The 9,388-nt window shown below is 44.6% G+C and overlaps 1 long non-coding RNA gene across 1 annotated transcript; it reads left to right on the top strand.

The window, feature by feature from the left end:
- The first annotated feature begins 1,255 nt into the window (after positions 1-1,255).
- Positions 1,256-8,492, top strand: LOC141577070 (uncharacterized). The gene is made up of 3 exons (XR_012505597.1): positions 1,256-1,607; positions 1,870-2,051; positions 6,665-8,492. It is a non-coding gene; the product is annotated as an uncharacterized LOC141577070 (long non-coding RNA).
- Positions 8,493-9,388: the final 896 nt, after the last annotated feature.

Here is a 9,388-nt window from a genome sequence, read left to right as displayed (position 1 = left end):
AAAATTAATGACACACAGTGTGTCACATATGCCCATACATTCATTGTAGGATTCAAGTGAGAAGTCATGCTTTGGGGGAAATTTCAGAGGAGTATGTGGAACAGGCTCTGTTGGCTCTCCCGCACTTAATAAAAAACCCCATGCGTTGGCTCCCGGGAAAAAAACATCTGATCAGAAATAGCAAAATGCCCTGCTAAATAAACCAACATGATAAAGGAAAGTCACTAGGACAATTAAGCCACAGATGTTGGAAAGGAGTGATGGAGAGGCTTTACATGGGGGTATAAGACCACCTCAGAGGAACCAATGATGCTTTGAGGAGGGGAGGACAAGGAACATTTGGCTTTGCCCACAGAGCCTGGGATACTGTGGCTTAACAGGTGGCCAATTACCCTGAGAGGAGTCAAGCTCCAAATTCAGCACATTTAACAGATTGCTACTTGCTTTCTCTAAGGTAATCGCATTGGCAGGGGAATTTCTTGAATTCCCCCAAATAGACTCTTCTGAACTGCTAGGTAAGGGACAACCATTTTGGGGGCATTGTCCACCATTTCCTGAGACGGCAGTTTTTATCACCCCCTCTTCCCACCCCACTTGGAGAAGCAATGCGGTGTAATGGTAAGGGTTCGGACTGAGGACCATGAGACCCACGTTCTAGTCCTGGTTCCACCAAGAAGGGGCCACACGACCTTAGGTAAGTCCCCTGTCTTCTCTGAGCCTCACAGGTGGTTAGACCACTCGGTATCTCCCTACTTCCTTTTGGGCCTTTCCATGTTGGGTCCGTCCAGTCTTCCAGAATGTTCTTTAGCCTGTCCTCTGGTAGCCAACATTTACTTGGCCTCCCAGTCGAGCATCAAAGCTGCTGCTCCCAAATGACATCTGATCAATTTCACTGAACAGATAAGTGACTGACCATGTGAACAAACAAATTCCTGACTCCTTCCTGCGTGCTGGCTGCTTCCGTGGGCTGCCATTACATCCATAAAATAGGAGTGTGAACCTGTGCACAGTTCATCGATCCTCATTCAGGACCTTCTGTGTGACAGGCATCAGGGTAGGCAGGTGCCTGCAGTGATCAGAGGCGTACGACAAGATGTAGCCCATGAGAAACTTTGTTCCCTTACCTTGTCTGTGACTCCACACTGACAGCTGGTGACTCAGGGACCAGTCAGGAGCCAGAAACCACAGAGCGATTTAAATAAGGGAAGTTTCACAAAGAATTATTAAGTTATGATTAAAACAGTAACTACAGGATTTGAGAACTCTGTAGGGTACCACAGGACTGAGGGAGAGCCCAAGGAAAAATGAGCTTGGAAGGGAATGCCTCCGCCTCAAGGCTGGGATTCATACCTGGCTGCAGAAGGTAGCTGAAGTCCATTGGTTGTAGAGAAATTTGTCGGTTTTCCCAGGCTGGAGCTGATCTACAGTCAAGGGGAGAGTAGGAAGCGACCATCTGGGAAGTGAGGGTAAGCTACAGCCAGTGACCAGATGTGCACAGCTGCACAGGGAATGCCACTGTTTGTAGCAGGCTTGGCACACCCAGTGTTCCTGTCAGGACAGTAAAGCTGAGGGGCAGCGGGCTTGTGAGCAGTGGAATCGGGACACAGGTGAGTCACAGCTGGTGGGCAGGAGAGTGGGCACTGGACGTAATGCCTGGGCAAGAGGCCTAGGGTATGCTGGTTCCGTGTTGGGAGAACCACACGGGAGGGTTCACCAGGCTAGGCCAGGGCTGCAAGGCTGCCGAGCTGCGTGCTCTGGAGCCACGGCTGGGGCGGAGCCTCACCAGATGCCTGCAAGCCCAGACCGGTGACCAACAGGGCAGCTGGCGGAACCTGCAGACGCCTCTTCCTCCCGCATTGTCCCCCCCAGGGCCCTCCACTGAGAAAGCTCAACATGGCGCTCGCTGTAAAGAAGAAGAGCTTAAAAGGACTCCAACCATCACTGCAGAGCAGGTACTGAAGAGGACATTGGCCGCTGAGAGGCAAAAACTGGTATGAAAAGAGCCCTAAACCAGGCATTGGAAATCCTGAGTGCAGCCTGTGTAATCTTGGGTAAGTGACTTAGATGCCTTGGTTTCAGTTTATTCATCCATAAAGTGGAAATAATGCTTGTCCAAGTTACTAAACAAGAATACCGTGAGGATCAAACAAGATTAGGAGTGTGAGGGGCTTTATAAACTGTGAAGTGCTGCGCACTTCCAGTGGGCATTGCTGTGCCCCACCAAGCTGGGTGATAGTCCCTCTGGTATTAAGGCCACAGGGATGAGGCCCTGTCTCACTTATTTTGAATTCCCGGCACCAAGCAGGCAGTTAATTAGTCTTTGTTACCAGCACTATGCTCTTTTACTTACTGGAAGTCTCTTTAAGTGAGGAGCTAAGCTGAAGGTAATGCTATGTCTGAACAAGCAAGGACCAACCGTAGCTCCTCAGAAGTGGCTCATACTCCTATTTCCCCATCTTTCTTCCCACTGCCAGAGAGCTGCTGGAGGACTCAGTAGGGAGAGCTTCTCTGCTCCCTGATCAGCCTCTTCCTGAGGCCCTCGGCAATGCCTTCATGGTAATATCAATTCAAGGAGGTTCCAGGAGAGCCTCACTTGCTGGCCTGTTAGACAGCTGGTGGATAAATGTATAAATGAATGAATAAGCAAACAGAGTTGCCCAGCTGAGGTCCTGCCTAGAATCCTATTTGAATATAATATAGAGTTACCAAAGTACATTTTTTGTTAAATATAATACCTTTAAAAACACACACACACACAAACCTTTGTCCATTCCTTTTTCCATTACTCTCTGCCCCGCCACTTTTTAAATAAATGAAGAAAAATGGGTATAAATGCAAAGCAACTGCTCACTTCATTTATCTATTGCATTTTGGCAGCAGAAACCTCACAGTGGAATACACCAGAGCTCTGTCTGGGCATCCTGGGCACTGCTGTCTGAGGTTTAGAGTCTCCCTATGCATAAAGCGTAAGCTCCTGGTGGTGTGGCTCCCACTCTGCCTACCCTGGGGCTGCTGTGGAGTCACATGGGGAGGAAGCTGGGAACAAGCTGGGAACAGCTGGAGGGGACAGAACCTGAGGACAAGCTGCTCGGTCTGGGAGAGGAAGCCTTGCCATCTGGCTCTCCTCCCCTACAACAGCAGTCCTGAAGAAGCAGAAAGCAGCATGCAAGCTGAATTACTCTGAACATATCCTGGGGAATTTCAGAACTCCCTGCAGGGAACCAAAATGTTACTTGCTCTTTAAAGCTAAACATCACTAATATAATTAGGGTATTTTTTCTCCTACCTGTTACATATTTCGTGGGTGAAGTTCAGCCAATAAACATGTTCATAGATTTGGGCATGGCCGTGGTTAATTATTTGAGGCAGAAACAACTTGGCACTGCAAAATCAGTTTGCTCTGCTTTGATACACACTAGTATGGGTTAAATACGTCAGTGTGAAACTAACATATGGAAGAAGTCTTTAATTCAGTGACTCCCCTGCCTGAAGCAAATCCTGCGGGTTTCATATGATGGGAATCAGCCCCACTTGTAGATAACCAAACACATTTAGAAGAGGAGGCACAAAGGCAGCCCTGAAGTGGCCTGGACATCGGTTACTGGAGCACAAAAGGGTAACTTGATCAGGCAGCTAATAGCTCATCCTCTTGTCTTCTCAGTTTCCTACTTAGCTGTGTTGCACTCTAAACACTTAGTCTAGAAAGAAAGGAGCCCTGTTTTCAATGGTTCTCTTCCTTCCACAAATGGTTAGAAGACAGAATCATGTCAGGCTATCAGGTACATTCCATGCCTCCTTAGCTTCCCAGGGAGCCGGAGGCAGAGACTGAAGTTCAAGTTTTCACTCAGAAATGTAGAGGAAGGTGAGTGTGAGGTCAGTCTCCATCTTGCTGTGAACTGATCTCACAGGTCCAGCTGTGGCTGGTGGGTAGCCAAGGAGCCTTTGAAAGTGACTCAGCAACGTCTCCTCTCTGTTTTCAGAGAAATGGGTATTTCGCTCGCTAAGAATGGAGGGTTAGACACGTCAACCTGGTCATCTTCAGAGGGAGTCAGTCATTGATTGCAAAGCCCTCTTCTCTTACTCAGTGCCTACTTGAGAGTTGAGAGGTATGAATAATACCTTTGATATTTTTGCCCATAGCTCTCTATACATGTTTACTACAGAAAAATAAGACAGATTTGCTAAGAAAAGCTATAAAGGACAGAGGGGAAATTGTGATTGCATTTAATGGCATTTGACTAGAGAACCTCCAAATGCCCACATCTTGTTCTGTCAATCACTCCTCAACCCTTGACATTCCCAGGCAAGAGGAAGACTGATGGCAAATGAGAAACACAGTTATTACCTTTCAGAGCTTGCCAAGGCTGGGTTAGAGCACATGGTTCACTCTTAAGGCCTGAGATGGGCTCTCCCTCCCTCCTCCCTGACATACCTGAGCTTCAGCTCAGACTATCACTAGTGCCTGCCAGCCACATGGCACAAAACTAAAGCAACGATGCTTTGCTGAGGTGGAGAGAGATGGCTAAGCCCTCTTTCTCCTGGTTCCTCTGGCAATTCCAACCCACGGAGTGAAAGCAGGAAGTGTAAAAGAGGTTCACCACGCATAGGCATGGTCTTTTTATAGTACTTTCTCCATCAGTAATTGTGGCCAACCAATATTTTACAACTGACCAAACAGAATGGCGAACCATTCTCCCTTAAAAGATGGGGGGGGGGGGGTGTAGAAAGGGAGACGACAGGAAAGTGGGTGGAGAAACAGAAGCATTCCTCTCCCTGTAAAACATTCACTCTCTCCCTATAAACATGTTCTATTCGAAACCCTACACAGAGAAGCTTATGAAGTAGAGGTGGCTTCTGTAGTAAAGCCTAAAATACATATAATTTAGTCTTAGAAAGCTGATAAAGTGAGGAATAATTATTTAATTATAGGAGGAGTTTTTACTTCCCCCCAAATTGATCATACAGAAAGAAAATTTTACTTTTTGAGGCCCCACATTTTTAAGCAGACACTTTTGTAACCCTGAATCCCCCAGCGTGGACTACAGAACTAAAAGAAGAATTAATAAAAAGGAAAAGGAACCAGGAAAATGAGAGAAGGGGAGAAAGTGTTCCCGGAAGCCAGTGGAGGAGAACCATAGCACTGTAAAATCAGTACATGTGAGCAAATTCTCACTGAGTGCCTGAAGGAATAACCCTACAGAGGGTGGTCACACTCTGCTGACCCATTAGCTCCGGGGACCTATCAACACATCCGAGTCTGCCCAGCAGAACTTCCTAAGACCACTGGCCCAAATATACAAGGGAGGTTAACAGCACATCTAGCAAAGGTGGCTACTCCTAGAGTCCTCCAAGCCTGCTGAGTGAGGAACGCTGGCGCTGGGCAGTTGTCAAGTCCAGAAAGCTGATGTACCCAAACCGGCTGACAACTGATGACTCCTCTAGTTACTTTAGACGTGTCACAAGCAAAGTACGGAACACACTTTGCAGTAAGGAGCACCAAAACTCTGAGAGGGTCTTTTCCATCATGGGGTAGGAAAGTTAGATGTTATGAATCATCCCTCTACTAAGACTAAACTCATCCCACACACTGGACTCCACATCCAAACGCAACTCTTGGTTATGCAGGGAAAAGTTTAACTAAAGTGTTACTGGACAGCTTTCTGCAAGACTCTCTGCATCTTACTTGCATTCTGCATTATCTATGTGAACTTTTTCAGATCTCTGCCCAGCCCGTATAGTTGTAATACTTTGGAACAATCTGGGCCACGTAAAGGGAGACTTCTTTCTAAAACCTTGTCATTGAATTACTCACATCAGCAAGGAAAGCCTCTTTGCAGGCAGTGTGTGGATGTGTGCCTTTAATCAAGACAGCCTTTTCAACAGGAAATTAAAATCTGGGTAATGAGTTCACAAAATCTATACACACTTAACATACACCTCAATGTAAGAATGTTGCTGACGTCTTTCTGCAGCACTCCAGCTGACCCTGTCACATCACTCACCCCTGAAATTGGTAGGAATGTAATTGTTTTTCAGTCTCTGCAGCATCAGTACCAGAAGCATGCTTAGGTCAACTTCAGGACCACCATAAATTGCACAGCAGTGGGGGAAATCACTCAGCATTCGGGATGGAGAAATCTGAGTCTCTAGCAGGTTATGAGGCTTTAATTCACCTCATATATAGCTCCTGTTTGGTGAATGAAAGGATCAGTGACTATAGGTGATTCTCCCCAGAAGAGAAGTAGCTGTTCCCTGGAAGGATTACCAGTGTATTTGGCTAAAGCCATTTGAAATCTACTCTTGTAAAAATCTTGGGTTTATGATGGTTTTGTTTGTTTTTAAGAATTCAGATGGCTCTGTGCAAATAAGAGAGGCAGTGGAAGAAAAACTATTTCTGTACTCCATTAATTCATTCAGCCAATATTTCTTAAATCCCCTGATGTTCACAGGACTACTTACATCAGCATGTAATAGAGTGAGAGGCTGGATTGTAAAGTAGAGCACATGGTCTGGGAGGTATGAGTCACTACTTTCTCCGATCATTTGGAAAATTACTGGGCTCTGCTGCCAAAGCATAACCACATTCCTGGACGGGGAGAAACACTGAAGCTTCCAATGTTGGCAGGTTAGAGCAGCCTGTGACAGCTTTTTGCTCTGTTCATAGGTAGCCTGGCTGAACCTGGAGGAAGAATCTGAACCGTGGACTGGAAAGAGAGCACAAAGAAAATCAGGTTATCTCAGAAGCCAGGAGATCTGGGGAAAGACCTTGAAGAATCGCTGAGCTCCATGCCTCACAGCAAATTGACATTTGTTAAAGATGAGAAAAATCTTATTATTGACTTTCCCTTAAACAATTCAGGAAGGATGTATTGTGTTCTTTAAAATTCAGTTTCAGAAATAAATGCAACTATTAAATTTACTGTTAACTCTTTCCCCTTCTTTCCTTTACCTAGATTTCTTTGAAGAAAAAATATTTTTTAAAAACCAAGTCATTTATAGAATGAGATTCTCACATTCTCATTAAAAGATGCTAAAAATGACTGAACTCTGATTTTACTAAGAGAACATTATTATATATTCATTATTTTTCCTGCCTTGGGGATTAAAAGACTTTCTCTAATCCTGCAGCATCCTCTTCCTTACAAATTTATAGGCTGGACCTGCTTCAACTTTCTTGTCTTTGCAGACTATTTCTTTTGAAATAAAAACTAACAACTTTCCATTTCAAATAAAACGAATAAAGTGGGCTATGAAAACTGCCATCACTTGGACTTGGATCCCAGGTCTCCAGTCAGCAAGTATAACCTCACATGGCAGAGAAAAGCAAAGGGCCTTTACAAAGATTCAAGAGGTATGTATGGCAAGGGGAGAGGGGAGGGAGGGGGAAGGAAGCAATGATAAATCCTTGAAATTCTCTGAAATCATAAATGCCATTAAGCTTTACTATAAAATCCCTCAAATTAATGTGTTCCTAATTTTAGCATTAAATGAGGCTGGTGTATTGAGAACTATTTGCATAATGATGACAAAAATCAAAGTTTTAGGGAAGCAAAATCGACTCATTTGAAACTTAAATTCTAATTCCTGAGCAGCTTCTAACTAATGAGCCTGAACAAGACAGAACTGTCCGGGCTCTCTTCTTCAAGAGTGGCAAAGAGATTATGTAAAGACTTTGGGGGACATTTACAATATACACCTACGGTTTCTTACACTTCCCCTTCCAAGTCACCACACTTAGGGAGCGGGGTGCAGATATCCTCTCAGTAGCTCTGAGAGTTTAGCCTGAAGTCGCAGGCTGTAAGCAAAAAGAGTTTTTGAAGTTTCCCATTTTCTCTTTAACATTTACATCTGTTTTCAACTACATGATGAACATTTTAATCTCTGTTAAAAAAATACACATGCTCTAAATTACTGGCAATTAAATCATGTTATCCCTATGTTACGCTGTAGGCTAAGCTGTTGGGTTAAAGAGATACCTAATATAGTTGCTAAACAAAGTGTTTTATTTCTCATGTGCGGTCTGGAGACAGCAGCCCCTCAAGGGCACACCAGCAGTACTGCTCCATGAGGACGTGCAGGGGCCCAGCTTCCTTCCGTCTTGTTGCTCCTTGCCTCTGGAGGCATCATCCTCATCTGCTCAGTCAAAGCTGATTTAGCTCCAAATCCATGTTTCAGTCACAGAAAGGGGAAAGAAAAGCGAAGAGGAACATAATTTCCACACACATTTCGTTGGTGAGACCTAGTCACATGGCTGCAGTAGTTCCAGAACATGGAAAAATACCACTTCCAATTGGATGGCCATGTGGCTGGCAAAAATTAAAGCAAAAGCGATGCCACAGAAACATTTACCACACCTGACAGATTTAGGTGTCCCCCACCAACTGCTACATTCCCCTAGGGATGCCCCAGGGAAGCATGGTATAAGGAACCAGTCTGCGAACGTTTCATGTAAAGAGCCAGGTGGTAAATATTTTTGGCTTTCTGGGTATATGCTGTCTGTTGCACCTACTTAACTCTGCTGTTGCGGTACAAAAGCAGCCGAAGACTATGTGACTATATGCAAATGAAAGAGCACGGTGGATATTTATCTTCTATAACATAACAAATTATTACAAATGTAGAAGTTTAAACCAACACACATCACAATTATCACGGGTCAGGAGTCTGGGTCTTTCATAAAGTTGCAGTCAGTCGGTGGGACTCTGGTCTCATCTGGAGGCTTAACAGGGAAAGAATCCACTTCAAAACTCACTCAGGTTGTCTGAAGATTTATTTCCTTGTGGCTGAAAGGCTGAGGGCTTAGGGCCTCAGCTTCCTGGTGGCTCCTGGTTGCCCTTGGCCCCTAGAGATCACCCGTAGTTCCTCGCCTTGTGGCTCTGTCCACAGCCCCTCTTAACAATACGGCAGGTGGCTTCTTCAAAGCCAAGAAGGGAGAAAGTCTCTAGAGTGAGTCTGGTAGCACAACAGAATTTTACACAATGTAACAGTCACGGGAGTGACATCCCATTACCTTTGCCATATTTGATTGGTTAGAAGCGAGCTAACAGGCGCTGCCCACACTCAGGGGTCGGCTGGATTAGGCCCAAAGGCCCTAGTTTGCAGACCCGTGGTAAAATAAATAATAAATAAGGTGTAGAAGACATTGTTTAAGGTAAGAAGACATAAAAATTAAATAGATAAACAACAAGGACCTACTGTATAGCACAGGGAACTAATTCAGTATCTTGTAATGACCTATAACGGAAAAGAATCTGAAAAAGTATATATATATGAATAAATATATGAATCACTTTGCTGTACATCTGAAGTATATCAAATATACTTCAATTTAAAAAAAAGAGATAAAAATTCACTGAACAGAGTTAGAGAAAAAGAATCCTCAGAGCCA

The sequence above is a fragment of the Camelus bactrianus genome, chromosome 3 (genome assembly GCF_048773025.1).
Source record: "Camelus bactrianus isolate YW-2024 breed Bactrian camel chromosome 3, ASM4877302v1, whole genome shotgun sequence".
In the NCBI taxonomy this organism is placed as follows: domain Eukaryota; kingdom Metazoa; phylum Chordata; class Mammalia; order Artiodactyla; family Camelidae; genus Camelus; species Camelus bactrianus.
Note: the sequence above shows the minus strand (reverse complement) of the source record. Positions and strands in the feature narration are given on the sequence as shown.